At 39.2% G+C, this 18,855-nt stretch overlaps 1 protein-coding gene across 3 annotated transcripts in view; it reads left to right on the top strand.

The window, feature by feature from the left end:
* Positions 1 to 18,855, top strand: part of clocka (clock circadian regulator a) — a 79,906-nt gene that overhangs the window by 22,203 nt on the left and 38,848 nt on the right. The window contains exon 3 of one of the 3 annotated variants that reach the window (XM_056264415.1): positions 323 to 451. The exons of the other annotated variants lie outside the window; for them this stretch is intronic. The gene's annotated coding sequence lies outside the window, so the exon portion shown is untranslated. The remainder of the gene's footprint in view (positions 1 to 322; positions 452 to 18,855) is intronic. 3 annotated transcript variants of the gene reach the window in all.

The raw sequence follows: 18,855 nt of genomic DNA, 5'->3' as shown, positions 1-18,855 counted from the left end.
TCTTGTGTGTGTTTTTATGAGATGTTATATTGTGTGTGTGTGTGTACATAGTTATATATTATAGTTAATTCTGAGAAAAGTCCGAGGAGAACATAATATATTACAACTGTAAATATGGTGCTTGTAAATCTTTATGATGTTTTCAAGCGTTTGTGCTGACAAATTGCGCTAGTAGTTTTTTTTTGGTGTATCAATCATTATTTTGCTTGATTTTTGATGTCTTAAATATGGCAGTTATAAATGATTAGTGGATTGTTCGGCTCCCCTTGATGCCTATTGTTTATGTATTTGCATGATTGTGCAGTTTTTGTGTGTCATTCAGGCGTAACAGGTGAGCAAGGGCGAGGAAATAGGATGTTTGTCTGCGTTTGACCTGTGGACACAATCAGCCGCCTTTAGACTGGGAGAGGCTCACGTGAGCTTGGCTATAACAATATACAGAAGCAAACAGGTACACACGTGAGGCCTTTAACCTGAATCACACAATGTATAATGTTATTTTAGTATTTATATACGATTAAAGTATCTTTTATTTTTATATTGTCAGTTTTCATTTTCATTTTATTTGAAGTTTTCGTAATTTTAGTACATCTATTTAAACATACTTATTTCAGTTGGTTGCAAAGATATTTCTTATTTTTAAAAGGGACAATCCGTAAACATTAAAATACTCACTATTTTCAAAAGTATAGGCACAAGATATAGGAGTTAACATGATTTAGGAGTGTGAAAAAATGCCTAAATATACATATTATGTATGTAAATGCATTTCTAAAATTATATAATTCTAAAATTGAAATCCTTCAGAAAAATGGCCCAATTCACTTCCATTATAGGTGCCTCACTATAACCTTAATTTTTTAAAACTTCTACAGCATTCTACATCATTTTTGCTCCGCATTTACTAATACATTGTTGTTAACATTAGTTAATGCACTGTGAACTAACATAAACATGAATATTTTTATTAACTAAAATTAACAAAGATTGATCAATTCTGTAAAAAAGATAATTATTTTGGGGCAATCAAAATAATGCCTCAAATGCTGCTGATTAATGTACTAAACTAGGAATATTCCTTTACTATTTTTGTTTAGTTGATTTAACAATACATTTGTTAGTCGATCTACCTGAAAAGTGTAAACTTTGTGACAATATCAAATCATTGCCATTTTTGAGCATCACAACCAGCTCAACACTTCATTGCTCAACCAATGGTGTGAGATTGGAGCGGGACTATCTCTTTGACCGACCAATGGCAGATGGGGGAAATGTTCGGGAAACCTGTTTCCGATTCTGTTTTGGAGGCATTAGCTTTCCTTAGTATGCTGGTCCATATGCTCATAGAGGTGAATCAATCTATCACCTGCACAAACAGACCAAGATTTTCTTTGTAATTTCCAGCAAATCTGTTTTATTGAACAATTTTGACATCTTTAGAAGTCACCTTATTTTGCCTCTAATCCTCCTTCCATTCTCCTGTGCTCTCTGCCTCCTTCTGGCTGGGATCATGGCTGACCCACTTGGCGTCAGTGCCAGCGGTTGGCTCCTCGCCGTTCCTCTGAAAGACCAGACCAACAGCCGCAGCAACTTCACCGTGGGGCCTCCTGCCAGCTGCGCCGTGGGGCCTCCTGCCAGCTGCGCCATGGGGCCCTGCCAGTGGCGGTGTGAGGCCCTGCCAGTGGAAAGCAGCTCAGACATTTTCCTGTCTGCAGACTGCTGGACATTCACACTAACAAAGGGAGCTTTTGTGAGATCCAGGCACTGGGGCTTGAGGTTGACTGCAAGCCCACAGAAGGGACTCTAACCCTGGGAAATCAGGGTGTGGTCTAATAAAGTGTCCTGGAAGAAACAAAAATGACCTTTACTTGGTGATTATCGGCACAGAGATAAGAGATGGCCACGAGTACATGGACATAACAACAATAATTGATAATGAAAAACACATCCCAATTTATTTTTGTTTAGCTTGAAAACGTTTCAGTAAAAAGTCCAGCATACACAGTGTCAAATGGAGCTTTATTTTATTAAATTTTTTGTTTTTTTGTGGCATCGTACTTTGCCATTCGGATGGGTTAGAGCCTGGGGAGTGGCAATTTGTGTCTGAACAGAAGACACAAGTCTTCACTATTTTTAAGATGCAATGTCCAAAGATGTGTATATGATGCATAAACCAATAATAGTGCATCGAGAACTTTTTTTTTTTTTTTTTTGTGGTAATTTTCATGGCGATTACGTAATAAATAGGTGTACACGGAGGCTCTGCCTTCTTTCACCTGGATCTTTTCCTCTTAATTTCTCCTGTTCAATCCGTGGAGATCAGACTTGACCCATGAATGAACACATTAACTCACTGGAGAGCTGCTTTAGTAGATAATGAAGTTGTACTTCCGATGAAACGAGACACTGACACTGTTTTTCATGTTTACGGTAAAGCTAATCTATTGTATAAAGTGCTCTAAATAAACGTGACGTGACTTTAGAGTGCCGAATTGCAGAGCTCGTGAAAACTTATCCATATTGCTATGACCAGATGCTTTTATTAAAAAGATTGCTTGCTGTTTTCTCATATTTGTTGTTTGTTTATTTTGTTATTGAGAGGAAAGCGTGCAGCACATATTTACATATTCACCTAAACGCTGCTCTTAGCAGTTTGGGTGCCGTCAGATGTTCGATAACAGTATTTCGAGGCTCACGTATTTCGAACTTTGTTTTACCCCAAGACGAACAACGAAAAAGAACTTCGCTGTGAGTATATCGGGGCCTTAAATAATGACAGAATTTACATTTTTAAGGGTTATTTAAGGCTTTTTATCTTTGTCTTACCTATATGTGATAATATGGCTAGTTAAAAAAAAATTTTTATTTGCCTTAAGCATTTTTTTATTTTTATTTCTGCAACCCAATCAGACGAGACATGTGACCCATTAATATCTCTTATTTATTGAATGCAGTGTGGAAAATTTGTGCAGATGTTTCTGGGAATGACAGTGCATTGTTTTATGGGTGAAGTGTTGGCACTGTTTATATAAACACCTCTCTGCTCTGTTTGGATTTTAGAGAACTCATTAAATAGACGTGTTTACTGCTTGCATCTACTGAACCATCTGATCACTTTACTGTCACCCTGATATATATGTGTGTGTGTGTGTGTGTGTTTACGGCTGTAGGACCAATAGTAAGCGATTCCCCACCGTCAAATGTACTGTTAGTTTGTTTCTGCTTAAACTGTGTCATCTCTCTTGTGTGCATTATTTGAGCATTATTTGATCCGAATTAAACTTTTTTTTTGTTTGGATTGTACAGTATGTAAATGTTTTGTCACTAAACTAGACTAAACTTGTTTTTTGTTTGGGTCCTCACTTCCCAGTGTGTGCATCTAAGCCATGGCTGGTTTTAAATGTCGGCCATGGTTGCTTATGGACTGATCGTCATGGTTACGGTGTTGCAGTCATCCCCGCCCTGTGAGAGCGTTTGAATTCCAGCCTGTCCACTTTTGCTCTGTCACTATCATCACCATTTCAACCACCAACCACACCCATCAACATGTTAGTGGAAACTGTCTGGTGTTTCGTTTAGTTTCTGAATGAATCTGCTTTTTGAACGAATCCATCGGGTGAACCAATGATTCAATTGCCCATTTATAAAGAGAGCCATTTACTCAGACTATAGATATAGAGAGACGGTTCACTCCTATTACTTGAATTGGAGAAACTGCAACGCACAATATGGCGGAATACTTAAAAAAATAAATACTGCCTTCGAAATAAAAGAGCCAATCGCTGATTGGTAAAGTCATTGCGCTTAGGACTGCGCATTGGCTGGTCTAGCCTGACAAATTAGCTTTTTTAACGCTATTGGAGCATAAGAAAAAGCATTTATGGGACAGTTCATGTCAGATTTTGTTGCAGATTTGAAATATGTTATTTAATTGTGAGCTCGGCTAGCAGTTTTTGAGATTTCAGGATTCCCCTATTCAAGTAGATATGACTTGATCTTGGATGCCTGAAATAGCTGCCCTGAGGCGTTGCAAATATGGCTGCCGAGTAAACAGACTTTCCTTAAAAGGGACATTTTAAAGAATCAAATGAATGAATTAATTAATAATTGACTCAATAATTTAATGACTTACTCATTTAGACATGTACCGCAACCTACTGGCATTTTTAGTTTCTTAGTATCATTTCATAAAAAATAAATAAAAAAAAAATCATATTTTGGGTATAGTTTGCCAAAAAATTAAAATTCTGTTGATACTTACCCTCATGTCGCTTCAAACCTGTATGACCTGTATGTCAGTTCATGTTCCCTTGCCGTTTTCTAAAAGATGTGCAGAGGTGTGACATGTGAATGGACTTTGCGCTGAGTGAGTGAGTGAGTAATTCCCTGGCTTTCTAGACTTAAATGGGATGGATGTCATTTCAGGTTGATAAGTAGAAATTTTGCTTACATACTGCACTGTATTGACAATTTAACCAATGTTATCTTAACGGTAACTACACCTAAAGATAACACGATGTCACTAGAAAAGAACAATTACATGTTTCCAGGGAAAATGATGTTGGCGTGGAATGTAGGGAGGAGGACAGCAATGCTATAAGTGGAAACCTATTCTTCATACCTAAACATGGGAATCACTGCGCTGCAGATTAGGGCATAAAAGTTTCCTCATGATTTTCAGTGCACATTAATTCTTGTACAGCTGTGGTCATATTTTTGTGAGGATACCAATATCTGTGTTTCAGCTGGTTGCGTGTTGTATATTTGTGATTTATCCAGGTAGAAATAAATGTCACAAACAGCGAAGAACATCTCTTGAAGAGCGTATCTAGATGATTGTGTAGATTGCCGCATGAGTAATGGAGAAAATGCTGAGAGAGAGAATATGAGAGGGAAACTCTGCTGTGGAGGAATTCAGTACATCTATTTTTACCCTGCTTGGTGAGAGTGGTTGCTATGGCATTGCCGATGGACACCGTTGTCATGCCGGCGTCTCTGTGCGTGCAGAGCTGCGCCGAAGATCCATGCTGGAGTGACTCACATCCTCAGAGCTTTACTGACCTACATCTGAGAGAACACACGCACGCAAACACACAGCGAGCCTGTAGAGACTCGATCTGACTGAGAGAAGGGAAAAAAAGGGAGAGTGAGAATGTGTGTAGGCACCTTGCATGAATTTATTAAAAATGGAAAGCAGACTGTGCGGTGGAAAAAAAAATTAATGTGGACAGGAACGGAAAAAGCCATGTTTGGTTATCTCGACTGTATGGATACAGTTAGTAATGGTGGTGATTTAAGTTTGTGTTGAAATTAGACATTATTTCAGCGAGTTTAAAGAAAAACTTAATTAGAAAAAGTCATTTGACTAATCATTTAACCAAAAATGTCTTGTGTGAAACACGAAAGAAGTTTTAGCTATCTTACGATACACATCGCGATACGTCATTATGCGTAACAATTTCATTTACATTTTTGTGCATTTGGATAGACGCTTTTATCCAAAGAGACTTGCAGTGCATTCAAGAATACATTTTATCAGTTCATGAATTTCTTAGAAATTGAATCCATGAGCTCCATGCTCTGTTGAGCAACAGGAATGCCACCTGTTGTGTAAACTAAACTGCAACTAAAACTATATATATATATATATAAATTAACTATATATATATATATATTAACTTTCACACGTAAGTTTAAAATATTCTAACTGACCCCCCAGCGTGAGTTTTTCAAGGCGACCGTTATTTAGAACCTGTCACTTTAATGTTTCCATGGTGACGCGTCATTGCTTGTCACGTGACACAGCGCAACCACAACACAGCGCTGAATGAATGATGATCTGCTTTTATGTCATTTTCCCTTTTTTATTAAAAATATTCACAAATGTATTAGCTATAGCATGAAACACTGATATTCCGATTGTCAAATATGTGCAAGTGGATGGGTTTTGTTGTTTAAACATCTTTATACTACAGGGCTGTTGAATGCTTGATTCTGATTGGTTGAGAACGTTCTAAGGTGTGCAATTATTTTCAGGGAAACGCACGGCTAAAGTAGTTCCAGGCAGGTTTGACCTCATTACAGTTCCATATCACTGCGCGTAGTTAACTGTAATAACGGAAAATAGGATACAATTCATAACAAGAAAAAAACATGCAGCCCCATGCGCTTGATCTGCAATTTTCGATGTCTAACTTCACAATCAATGGACACATACGGTTTTATTTTAATAAATAAAGTATGTAGTCCTATCTATAGGCTAAATAGAAAATTAAATTGAATATAGGCTATATAAATAAATTGATAGTCCTGCTGGGTTTTCGTAATTATTCCAGATAATATAACAATAATTATTGATAGGCATACTTGTTAAAAGGGCTTTGTGTGTTTCATTTATTGGGTTATCTACTGTCAATTATAGAAAACAAGAATGAACGAATTAATTAAAACAAATTTAATTAATAAATAAATGATAATATTGACACACATGCTTTTCTGTCTCATTATTGCAACATCTCTCCCTCTCTCTCTCTCTCTAATAACTGCATTAATAACTGCATAAAGCCGGGACACACTGACTAAGGCCAGTTATGAATGTAATTTGATACTTATGACTGATCATGCCCAAACGCGTGTTCAGCGCGTTCAGTAGCCTATTCACAGTCTGTGTTGCTACAGTCGATGGAAACAGTTAAGCCCCGTTCACACTACACGCGACCAAGCAACGCGATACCATTCATTTCAATGGGGAGCTGGCGATTTCGCGGCAACACGCGCGACAGCGACCGTTGGCGACCGGATGGGGCGTGTCTGGCGACGCGACAAAGTTGAGATCTGTTTAACTTTATGCAAATGAGGAGCGACTTTCGGGGGCGACAACCAATAGGAGCGGAGCGCGTATGATCCTTCTCCACATCATTGGATGTCATTCATAAATGTAACCAGTAGTGGGAACTCCCACTAGCGACCTCATCGCCAGCCACTGGCGACATGCAGCGACAAAGTCGCTTGTAGTGTGAACGGGGCTTCAGTCTTCGAATGTTTCAGCAAGTCGTAAAGCCCCGTTCACACCGCCAGCGACACGCAGTGACAAAGCGACACGATCCCATTCATTTCAATGGAGCGCTGGCGACATCCGGCGACACGAGCGACAGTGACCGTTGGCGACAGAATGTGGGCGTGTCAAGCGACAAGAGACAAGCGACAAAAGTTGAGAATTTTCAACTTTATGTAAATGAGAAGCGATTTTCGCGAGCGACAACCAATAGGAAAGAAGACTTTCAGTGGAGCTCATGTCACCGTCTCGAGTGCAGGCAAGACAGAAGAGTTCGAGGGAGATTTCACTGTTTTATATGATTTGACTGTAACCACATACATGGATATAATAAAATGACGAATGGAAAAGAAACTGTCGACAGTCTCAGTGAGTTTAATTCATATACATTTATAGTTCGAGTGTTGTAATTTTATGATGCAAGTTTAGCACTGCTGCAGATCATTTTACAGTTTCCCTTGCATTATGTTGACTATTAGGGACAAGAAAATTGATTATTTGTCAAATTCGAATGACGTTTTAGTAATTTATGACAGAATGAGTGAGTTTAATTTGTTGATTGATCGATCGTTAATCTAGTAAATGATTTAATCCACTGAACACTGCTGTGGTAATATAAAAACACTCTCCCAACAGCATAAGTTACTGTTTCTTTTGAGCCTAATTCCTAGTCAAATTAAAATGATATAGTTGTATGTCACTTCTGATGGTATTTTGAGTAGATATATGGCCAGACGTGCAGTCAACCAATAACATTAGAGCGACAGCACTACGAACGCCCACAACGCTTCACAGTACAGAAACAAGCGACATGTAGCGACAAAATCGCTGGCGGTGTGAACGGGGCTTAAGTATGTCCATCATTAGTCTGCTATCAGTGGCTCAAACCTCCGTTACTAACTCTAAAATGACGTTTTGGAATTAGCAACGGAGGCATGGGATTAGATGCGTAAGAAATTAGTCCTACACACAAGAGCGTTTTAATGACAAAAACTTGACAAACGTCTTGAAATGCATCATCTGAACAATGTTTCGAGGTGTGGTAACTGTAGTATAAGCGGAATACTCCGCTTCGCGTCGTGACCGCATTACCACCTCGGGTGTGCATTATTTTTCTAATAATTCAACGGCCTGTCGTCAATTATTCCTTACTTATAACGATCGCGTTAGTTGAGCTGTATGCACAATGGGCGGCACCATTTTAGTTTGTTTTACAGTTCAGAGAATCGGATCTGTTGGATTTACAACACGTCATTTCCTCCACTTTTCACGAAATGCATGAAAGTAAGTGGCCGGTGAACTGGGAGAAGAATAGGGTCAAATGTAAAGCTACTTACACAATGTGTATCTGATATGAATAAAACGTGTCATCTTATTATAATGGAAAGGATTATTATTGCCGCTTCCATAGACATCAGTGTGTATTATTTTACAAACTCAAAATCATTGTTTTGCTAGTACGTATGTGTATTTAAATGTCTGAAACCTAAAATAAACATTATGTGGTTGAAACAATAAACTTCATCCAACGCTCTTGATGTTCTTAAATCTTCCTGTTACGACTCCGTGTCGAGTGTGAATTGAAAGCGTTTCAGACGATTCAGTGCGCGAGGAACTGAAAGGATCATTCAAACTGATTCGCGAACCGATTTAGACAGATCTGCCAACTTGATTGATGAAGTCTTTGAACAGAATCGACTCAAAAGAGTGATTCATTTGTGAATGGAGCATCGCTCATGTCCATAAAAAAGATACAGCGCGCTTGGAATAAACTACGCATTTAACAACATGTATTGCATTGGAGAAGAACGTCGCCCAACGTAGTGAAGTAAATATAGCCTACTTTGTTACTACCATAGACGGTTACTACCATAGACAGTAAAGGTTAGTCTACTACCCACCTCTGTTGGGCGCAGGACAGTGCTCTTCTTCTGTTGTTTGTTTACACGATGTATAAAACGCTGGTATCCTAGATCGCGCAGGAGGGGGTTTCACTCATGTTAGTGACACGAAAATGCTCTGCTGCGCGATCTGTGACAGTAGGCGCGCCGTCAATTATGTCACATTGGAATTGTGCGAAAATATAACGATATTCGAATAAGCAATTCTATGATCGAATTTCGAACGCTATTCGACTATTCGAAGATCGCGACTCATCCCGAATATATATATATATATACACTCACCGGCCACTTTATTAGGTACACCTGTCCAACTGCTCGTTAACACTTAATTTCTAAGCAGCCAATCACATGGCGGCAACTCAGTGCATTTAGGCATGTAGACATGGTCAAGACAATCTCCTGCAGTTCAAACCGAGCATCAGTATGGGGAAGAAAGGTGATTTGAGTGACTTTGAACGTGGCATGATTGTTGGTGCCAGAAGGGCTGGTCTGAGTATTTCAGAAACTGCTAATCTACTGGGATTTTCACGCACAACCATCTCTAGGGTTTACAGAGAATGGTCCGAAAAAGAAAAAACATCCAGTGAGCGGCAGTTCTGTGGGCGGAAATGCCTTGTTGATGCCAGAGGTCAGAGGAGAATGGCCAGACTGGTTCGAGCTGATAGAAGGGCAACAGCGACTGAAATAACCACTCGTTACAACCGAGGTATGCAGCAAAGCATTTGTGAAGCCACAACACGCACAACCTTGAGGCGGATGGGCTACAACAGCAGAAGACTCCACCGGGTACCACTCATCTCCACTACAAATAGGAAAAAGAGGCTACAATTTGCAAGAGCTCACCAAAATTGAACAGTTGAAGACTGGAAAAATGTTGCCTGGTCTGATGAGTCTCGATTTCTGTTGAGACATTCAGATGTTAGAGTCAGAATTTGGCGTAAACAGAATGAGAACATGGAACCATCATGCCTTGTTACCACTGTGCAGGCTGGTGGTGGTGGTGTAATGGTGTGGGGGATGTTTTCCTGGCACACTTTAGGCCCCTTAGTGCCAATTGGGCATCGTTTAAATGCCACGGCCTACCTGAGCATTGTTTCTGACCATGTCCATCCCTTTATGGCCACCATGTACCCATCCTCTGATGGCTACTTCCACCATGTCACAAAGCTCTAATCATTTCAAATTGGTTTCTTGAACATGACAATGAGTTCACTGTACTAAAATGGCCTCCACAGTCACCAGATCTCAACCCAATAGAGCATCTTTGGGATGTGGTGGAACGGGAGATTCGCATCATGGATGTGCAGCCGACAAATCTGCGGCAACTGTGTGATGCCATCATGTCAATATGGACCAAACTCCCTGAGGAATGCTTCCAGCACCTTGTTGAATCTATGCCACGAAGAATTGAGGCAGTTCTGAAGGCAAAAGGGGGTCCAACCCGTTACTAGCATGGGGTACCTAATAAAGTGGCCGGTGAGTGTATATATATACAGTGATGTATATCGAAATAGGTACAGTAAGTTTTTTCCCATACAAATAAATTATGATCATATAATGAAAATGAATGCTGACCACAGAATGCAGGTATAAGAGCAGCTAGGACATAAATATCTCCTTTATGTTTTACACAAGAAAAAACACTAGGATGAGTAAATCATGACAGAATAAAAAAAATTGAGTGAACTGTCCCTTTAAGAGCTAAAATAAAAAGCAAATGACAACGCAGTGGAATCCTTACATGCAATTACACAGTTGAAATGTGTATATCGTCCAGCTGTGACTGTTTTAATACGGTAGTTCAAGATATGCACTATTGTGTGAAAATATTCAAGAAATAGGGCAGTTTATAGCATACAGAAGCACCTAAGGGTAGTTGTGGGTGTCACTGTGTGATATAAAAGAGACCTCATTTGTTTGAGTGTACTGAGAGAGCGGAGGAAGAATTTGTTTGTTTGTCATGTGCTTGTTATCTGACTTTAACCTGCTTTAGGCAGATCTGGTTTGGCTGACTTTGGTCGAATAGGTAAATGTCACTGTCACAGGAGAAGCCTGAAAGATGTGGTTTTGTTAGCCTGTTTCCTTCTGCTATTTCTCACATTTTCCTTCCTTTCTTGTTCTTGTTCGCTTTTTATTCTGCTTGCTGTTGGTTAGCTGAGAGTTTGTAGACTCTGCGTTTGATTGGCTGGAAACCCCTTTAATTTCTACCTCAGCATATGATTGGCTGCTGTTTGTTACAACTGATTTCCTGATTTGCTGATGGCGAGTGTGTGGTGACTCAGCCTGCCGCATGATTGGCTGCAGCTGCCTGAGCTGTGCTTAAGTCGCAGTAGAAGAGAGAAACAGTGAGCGAGAGAAGCAAAAGTAGGTCACTAGGTCAGCAGGTCAGTGAAGCATCTACTGACATCACAGTTACAAAACCATTGCTCAGCCTACTGTTAACGCCACAACCGAGCAAGAAATGCCGGGGACTGCATTACTTCCTATTTCTTTTGCTCTTTTGCTTTGTCTTGTTTTATCCTTTTTCACCATGATGTTTTTTTTTCACAAGCCTTCCCCCACATTTTTTTCTTCTTGCATGCCTTCTCATCCCTTTTTCTTCTCTCTCGTACCCTCTTTCATGGCTTTACATGCCTTGCTTTTTGTCAAATATCTTGCGAAATTGACTGAACAGAAAATATTTGACTCTATCCTACTACTTTTTCCAGTTCTCCTCCATTGCCTCTCCACATGTGCCCTTCTCATGTTTTCCCAGAATCCTCCCTGTCCCTCTCCCTTTCTGTGTTCTCCCCCATTCTAAGAAATCCTTAGGATATCTATTTTTGTATGTGCAAATGACATGTTTTATGTGTTAAGGAAATATCTGTGGCACAGAGTCGGAGGATTCCTCTTCCTTATTTTCCCTGTTGTGAAGCAATTCTGTTTTCATGTTGAAATGGAACTCCACCGTCATTTTAAGTTATTGTGACTCATACAGTATCTGGAAAGCATCTAAATGCCAGATATCTTCATTTCACAAACATCAAAAAAAATTTAAATGGAAACTGTCAGGATTTTTTGTGTGCCTTGTCAAACAATCCTGAATCCAATTTTGAGCATTCCTGTCAAAATTTAAGAGCGATCCTAATGGAATCCAAAATGATCCTCCTGGATGAACTGAAATTTCCTTTTTTTTTTATTTTTTTTTTATTAGTCCTCCATATGTATTTGTAGTCTGTAGAGTAAAAACTGTACTTGTATTATTTTGTAATCATGTATTACTCCAGGACAGTTGAAGGAAACATTTTCTTTAAATTCCTTTTGATATTCTACAAGGGTATTTTATTAGATTGCTGCTCATAATAGTCTCATAATAATTGTTTGTGAATATGTTATAGAAAATGTGATTTTTATGTTGTAAATTCCCATTTTGTTTTTGTCCAAAAATTTAACCAGGGGTTTGTGTTGATTTATTTTTAATTCTTCGAATCCTATTGTATGTTGTATGTAGTCTTTATTAGAACTCCATGGACATTGTATTGGAATAATGTTTCGCTTTGGACAGTTAAAGGAAATCTCAAGAGGAGCTGTGGGTGTTTTAACATTCTGATGGATTTATTTAAAATCCCTTTTGATGTTATACAGGGATATTTTATGCTATTAATTTCATAATAGTCCTATTGGGAATATGTGCTGGAAAGATCTAGTTTTATTTTGTTTATTTGGAATCCTATACACCAACTTTCAAAATATGTTCGCCAAGGCTGCATATTTGATCAAAAATACAGTTAAAAAAAAAAGTAATATTGTGAAATATTATTACAGTTTAAAACTGCTGTTTTCTATTTTAATGTTTTTTTTTCTTTTCTTGTGATGGCAAAGCTGAATTTACAGCATCATTACTCCAGTCTTCAGTGTCACATGATCCTTCAGAAATCATTCTAATATGCTGATTTGCTGCTCAAGAAACATTTCTTATTATTATCAATGTTAAAAACAGTTGTGTTGCTTAATATTGTTGGGGAAATCATGTTACTTTTCTTCAGGATCCTTGATGCACAAAAGTATTTGTTAAAAAAAAAAAAAAAAAAACTCTGAACCCAAATTTTCATACCGTAATTCCATATTCTAATAGAAATTCCAATACTTTTTTGTCCTTGCTTTAATTAAAAATGTTAGTTTTTCTTCATTTACACACTGTAATTTAGGATTCTATTCTATGTTTGTGTCTTGTTATGTTTCTTGTTTGCGGTTGTTTGTGTTGGCTTTCTATTTCTTTTCCTAAATGTTGCAGGAGTGGCTAAATTGGGTGTGAACTGAGTCTGTATGGTGTTCTTTATTTTGTTTTTGTGTGTTGTCTGGGTCAGTAGTCACATGTAGTGATCAGTAGGGGACATAGCTGGTGTGCAGCGTGCTGTGACCGGAGCTCCAGACCTGCATGTGACACTCATAGTAAAACTGAGACCTTGAAAGTGAGATTTCCAATTATTACCAGTGTTATCAGTAGCACACTTGTCACACACCTCCGAGGACCATGGACCATAGTGTGATAGCGATCATCATGAGTTAGTGTGTCTCCACTGCATCTGTGCATTTCAGCTAAAGGAATGTGGCTATGTTAGCAGCTAATTAAACTCATCCAATCAACTAAACAAACTTCCTTCCCAGAGGTTTCTTTGTTGTTAATCCAGCTTTATAGAATTTGATGAGACTTATATACAAACCATTCAAATGCAATTAGTAAATTTACACTCACCGGCCACTTTATTAGGTACCCCATGCTAGTAACGGGTTGGACCCCCTTTTGCCTTCAGAACTGCCTCAATTCTTCGTGGCATAGATTCAACAAGGTGCTGGAAGCATTCCTCAGGGAGTTTGGTCCATATTGACATGATGGCATCACACAGTTGCCGCAGATTTGTCGGCTGCACATCCATGATGCGAATCTCCCGTTCCACCACATCCCAAAGATGCTCTATTGGGTTGAGATCTGGTGACTGTGGAGGCCATTTTAGTACAGTGAACTCATTGTCATGTTCAAGAAACCAATTTGAAATGATTAGAGCTTTGTGACATGGTGGAAGTAGCCATCAGAGGATGGGTACATGGTGGCCATAAAGGGATGGACATGGTCAGAAACAATGCTCAGGTAGGCCGTGGCATTTAAACGATGCCCAATTGGCACTAAGGGGCCTAAAGTGTGCCAGGAAAACATCCCCCACACCATTACACCACCACCACCAGCCTGCACAGTGGTAACAAGGCATGATGGTTCCATGTTCTCATTCTGTTTACGCCAAATTCTGACTCTAACATCTGAATGTCTCAACAGAAATCGAGACTCATCAGACCAGGCAACATTTTTCCAGTCTTCAACTGTTCAATTTTGGTGAGCTCTTGCAAATTGTAGCCTCTTTTTCCTATTTGTAGTGGAGATGAGTGGTACCTGGTGGAGTCTTCTGCTGTTGTAGCCCATCCGCCTCAAGGTTGTGCGTGTTGTGGCTTCACAAATGCTTTGCTGCATACCTCGGTTGTAACGAGTGGTTATTTCAGTCACTGTTGCCCTTCTATCAGCTCGAACCAGTCTGGCCATTCTCCTCTGACCTCTGGCATCAACAAGGCATTTCCGCCCACAGAACTGCCGCTCACTGGATGTTTTTTCTTTTTCGGACCATTCTCTGTAAACCCTAGAGATGGTTGTGCGTGAAAATCCCAGTAGATTAGCAGTTTCTGAAATACTCAGACCAGCCCTTCTGGCACCAACAATCATGCCACGTTCAAAGTCACTCAAATCAACTTTCTTCCCCATACTGATGCTCGGTTTGAACTGCAGGAGATTGTCTTGACCATGTCTACATGCCTAAATGCACTGAGTTGCCGCCATGTGTTGGCTGCTTAGAAATTAAGTGTTAACGAGCAGTTGGACAGGTGTACCTAATAAAGTGGCCGGTGAGTGTATATCTAGATATCTTTATTTACATTTCTGGTGTAAATTTGTTTGACATTTATTGTACAATATTTCTCTTGATCCTATTTTGGAAGCCGGATTTAATAGGCAGTTGGGTCATTCTTCGTCATTCTACTTTGCAACTGTTGAAATAAACTTTAACTGGCAATAAATCATAAAGAGTTTGCATATTGGTATTATAGGGTTAAAACAATGTGTGCACTCTTAAAGTAACAGTATGTAGTTTTTCAACCTTCATAGTATCTTGGAAATCCAAGACCCTTGTGATGGTACATCGACTTACAATAGGTTAAATGACACGTCTACCATAGCCTGACGTGGTCTGTATCGCTTTTACTCGCACTATGTAACTTCGGGTTTCGGGTAGTAACCGGAGCACAAAAAGAACTACAAAATTCGACTGCTTTACGGCATACGTCACTTCCCCCACCACTTCCTCAAATTGTCTGTGGCCATTGCAGACATCCCAAGTCTCCCGGAAGTTCCGGTAGTCTCCCGCATATTGATAGCGTCTCCCTGATGCCCGCAAATTAGTTCAAATCTCCCGGGATCTAGAGCGCGCATGCGAGACAGAACATACTGCGCGCATAACATACATAGCGCGCGCACGGCAGAGAGGGAGAGAGCGAGAGACCTTGCGAGTGTGCCTCACGAAAGCTATTTTTCACGACAGCGGTAATGGACAATTCCGCTTCCAACCCGTAGGGCGACCGCAGAGGAAAAGTTCCTTGGTGTTGCTTTAAAAGTTGAATTTTTGTTTTGAAATATTTAATTAAAGCTGCTGTTGGTAACTTTTGTAAAAAAAAAAAAAAAATTACATATAATAAAACTGTCATTATGTCCTGACAGTAGAATATGAGACGGATAATCTGTGAAAAAATCTAGCTCCTCTGGCTCCTCCCAGTGGACCTATTTCCATTTGCAGAAATACACCGCTCCCGGTCAGAAACAACCAATCAGAGCCAGGAGGAATGTCTTAGCAGTGTCAATCACGCTTGTGTATGTGGCTACGCGCTGCTCACACCCCCCTCTTGCACAGCGCATACCAGTCGTTCAAACTCAAGATTGGAGTAGCACCTCATTACAGTACACGAGATCCAGGGGGTGGAGTTGGAGCCAGATCTAAGGGGTGGAGATGGGTAGGATTACGGGTGGGGTTAGGGATCAGGGGGCGGAGATGGGTAGGTTTAGGTATATGTAAGGTGGGAGGAGTTGGATCTGGATCCAACTCCTCCCCTTGGATTTCGTGTTCTGCAGTGAGGACCACCTCCAAGATTGCCGGCGTGCTGCAGCTGTGCTAATGGCAGAGAAACAACCTAAACTGCCAATTTCTCAAGTGACACCTGCTCATAAAACAAAGACGGGTAAAAGGAAAAAGACTGATGACGATAACCAAGCGAAAAAAAAAGAATTAGACAGAGCCCATTGACCCGGTGTCAAAACTCTAGCCGCGTAACATGTAGATAAAATGTCACGCACTGTGCAAAGCAACAATTGAAATCTGCTAATTCACTGGCTTGTCATGTTGCTGAAATAATGTTGTGGCGAGCAGGACGAGGCCGAGGGACGTGAGAGAGAGGCGCGAGGCCGGTGGCGTGAGTGATAGTGAACGACACCTGTCTCGTATCTCTCACGGAGGAGCGGAAGCATAAAGGAGGAGCGACAACTGTGAAGATCGAGAGAGGAACAGGCCTGATTTTATGTTGTGATTTTATGTTCTGTTTTGTGTGCCAGCAGTCGTCCGTGAGGGGCTGCTGGCTTATACTTTCATTTTGTATTTGTTTATTTATTATTAAACTTGTTGAACGTTCGCCGGTTCCCGCCTCCTCCTTCCCATAACAACTGAACCCAGATACAAATGTACTAGCAAACCTTATCTAGCATTAGGCCTACATATCGCTAGAATAATTACTTACATACTGTTACGTTAGTTACCGTTATATTATCTTACTAGCTATTTATAACTTATAGAAAGGGTGCAACGTTATAAAGTTACATTACATGTATTGCAAAATATGTAATGATTTGAGGACCAAGTTTGTAGTCAAAGTATGGGCAGGCCTTATTAAATGTTAAGCATGTTGTTGGTGTTTCGTCCCTACTAGTGAATGTGCCATAACTGTTTATCCGCTGTTATCGGTGGCCCTGCAGCTTACTAGCCTGCGGAGGAGCTGTGGAGGGAGGGCTGTAGCGCAGCAGAGAGCAAGGGGGTGGGACCTGTAAGTTGTGCTTGTTCAAATTTTCAGGCTAAGTCAACGTTTTCTCAAAACTCCCTACTGCAGCTTTAAGTTGGAGAGATTTCACGTGTGATAAAATCTGCCTGTTCCCAGTATACATCAAAGAGTTATCCTGGTATGTAATTGCTATAAAGTGGTTATATTGTGAATAAATATTTTGCTTACAATGTACAATTTAATGAAATTGTAAAAAAAATATATATATATATATATATACACACACACATATATATATATATATATATATATGTATGTGTGTGTGTATACTGTGTATGTGTGTATATATATATATATATATATACTGTATATATATATTGTGTATACATATATTTCTGTGTTCATTCTTTATTAATTTTCATAAATGTTGAAAAATTCCAGACAGTTTCGTGTTTTAGAGTCTGTGATGTTACCTGGGTGGTACACACTTATTTGACTAAGATGTCCTGAAGATTCTATTTGACTGAATATCACATATGACACAACACAATTTAAATACATAGCAATACATATTATTATAAAAAAAATAACAATCATTTTGTTTTTCAAATTCTGTCTCTCATCACTCCAATTGAAGAATGACCCAGTTGCATGTGATTTTTTTTTTTCTTTTTTTTTCTTTGAGCTAATAAGAATCTGTGGGTGTGTTTAGGTATGCGTGTCCGTTCTGCGTGTGAATGTCATATGAAAATGAACTGACGCCACTCCAGAACTATTGCTCAATCCGCGTGTTAGCTGATAAGTCACGCTAACTTCTAGCATTACGCCATACTCTTTCCTGTTATCCTTTTTATAGACCATTGAAATGCCCATAAAGTACAAGCTTGTAAACAAGAACAACTGACTGTTTCTGGCAGGGTGACAAATGCAGTAATGTGTTCTATCATTATGCTGTATCACTGACTGGTTTTGTGTGACTGACTGACAGAAGGATTTTCTCTGCAGTATGCAAAAAAAGAAATATCTTTATGGGAGTTTTAAGAGTGTCTTGTGCTGGGAGCTTTAGGGGTGCTTTCACACTAAAGAGGACTCTGCGTCTGTTTGACGTCAGAGCTTGTTTAATTTGGTTGGTGTGAAAGTGGTTTTCTGAAGTTGGGGTGAGCACTAGCGAATCATAAAGGTGCAAAGGCTTGGAAAAGTGGTCTGAGGTTTATGGGAAGCAATCCCAGATAGCAATATTTTTTATTTTTTACATGGCATTTTTTTACATTTGGTTTTATTTTATGAATTTTATTTTATTGTATTTTTTAATATTTTATTTTCACTGTGCTTTTTATGCTTCATATTGCATTTTATTTGTAGTTTCTAATTATTAGTATTTTTTTTGTTGCCTTTTTAATGTTTTATCTTGACTATTTTTGTGTTTCTTTACAGTAACCATCTTGGCCAGCATTCTTGTAAAAACATATTTTAAAAGCTTCTTAATAATAAAAATAATATGCAGAGTTGTTAGCTAGTTATTAGCAGTTGTTCTTGGTGAGGGTACATATCACCCAAATAATTCGGACCCAAATAATTCAGTGTAAAAAGAGACTTGCAGGGGAAATAGGATTGAATCAAACTCTAGTTCGGACTAGACAATCAAACCATGCATGAAAACAGCCTAAATGTTAAATATTTGAGAAAATTAGCCAAAAGAAAGTCCGTGAACTGTATTCTGATAGTAGTAATCTTGATAAGCACATGCACTTTGATCCAACTTTTATCACAAACCTA

This window comes from Rhinichthys klamathensis, unplaced genomic scaffold (genome assembly GCF_029890125.1).
Source record: "Rhinichthys klamathensis goyatoka isolate OS25496 unplaced genomic scaffold, OSU_Roscu_1.1 h1tg000221l_1, whole genome shotgun sequence".
Taxonomy (NCBI): Eukaryota; Metazoa; Chordata; class Actinopteri; order Cypriniformes; family Leuciscidae; genus Rhinichthys; species Rhinichthys klamathensis.
This window is presented reverse-complemented; position numbering and strand designations above follow the sequence as displayed.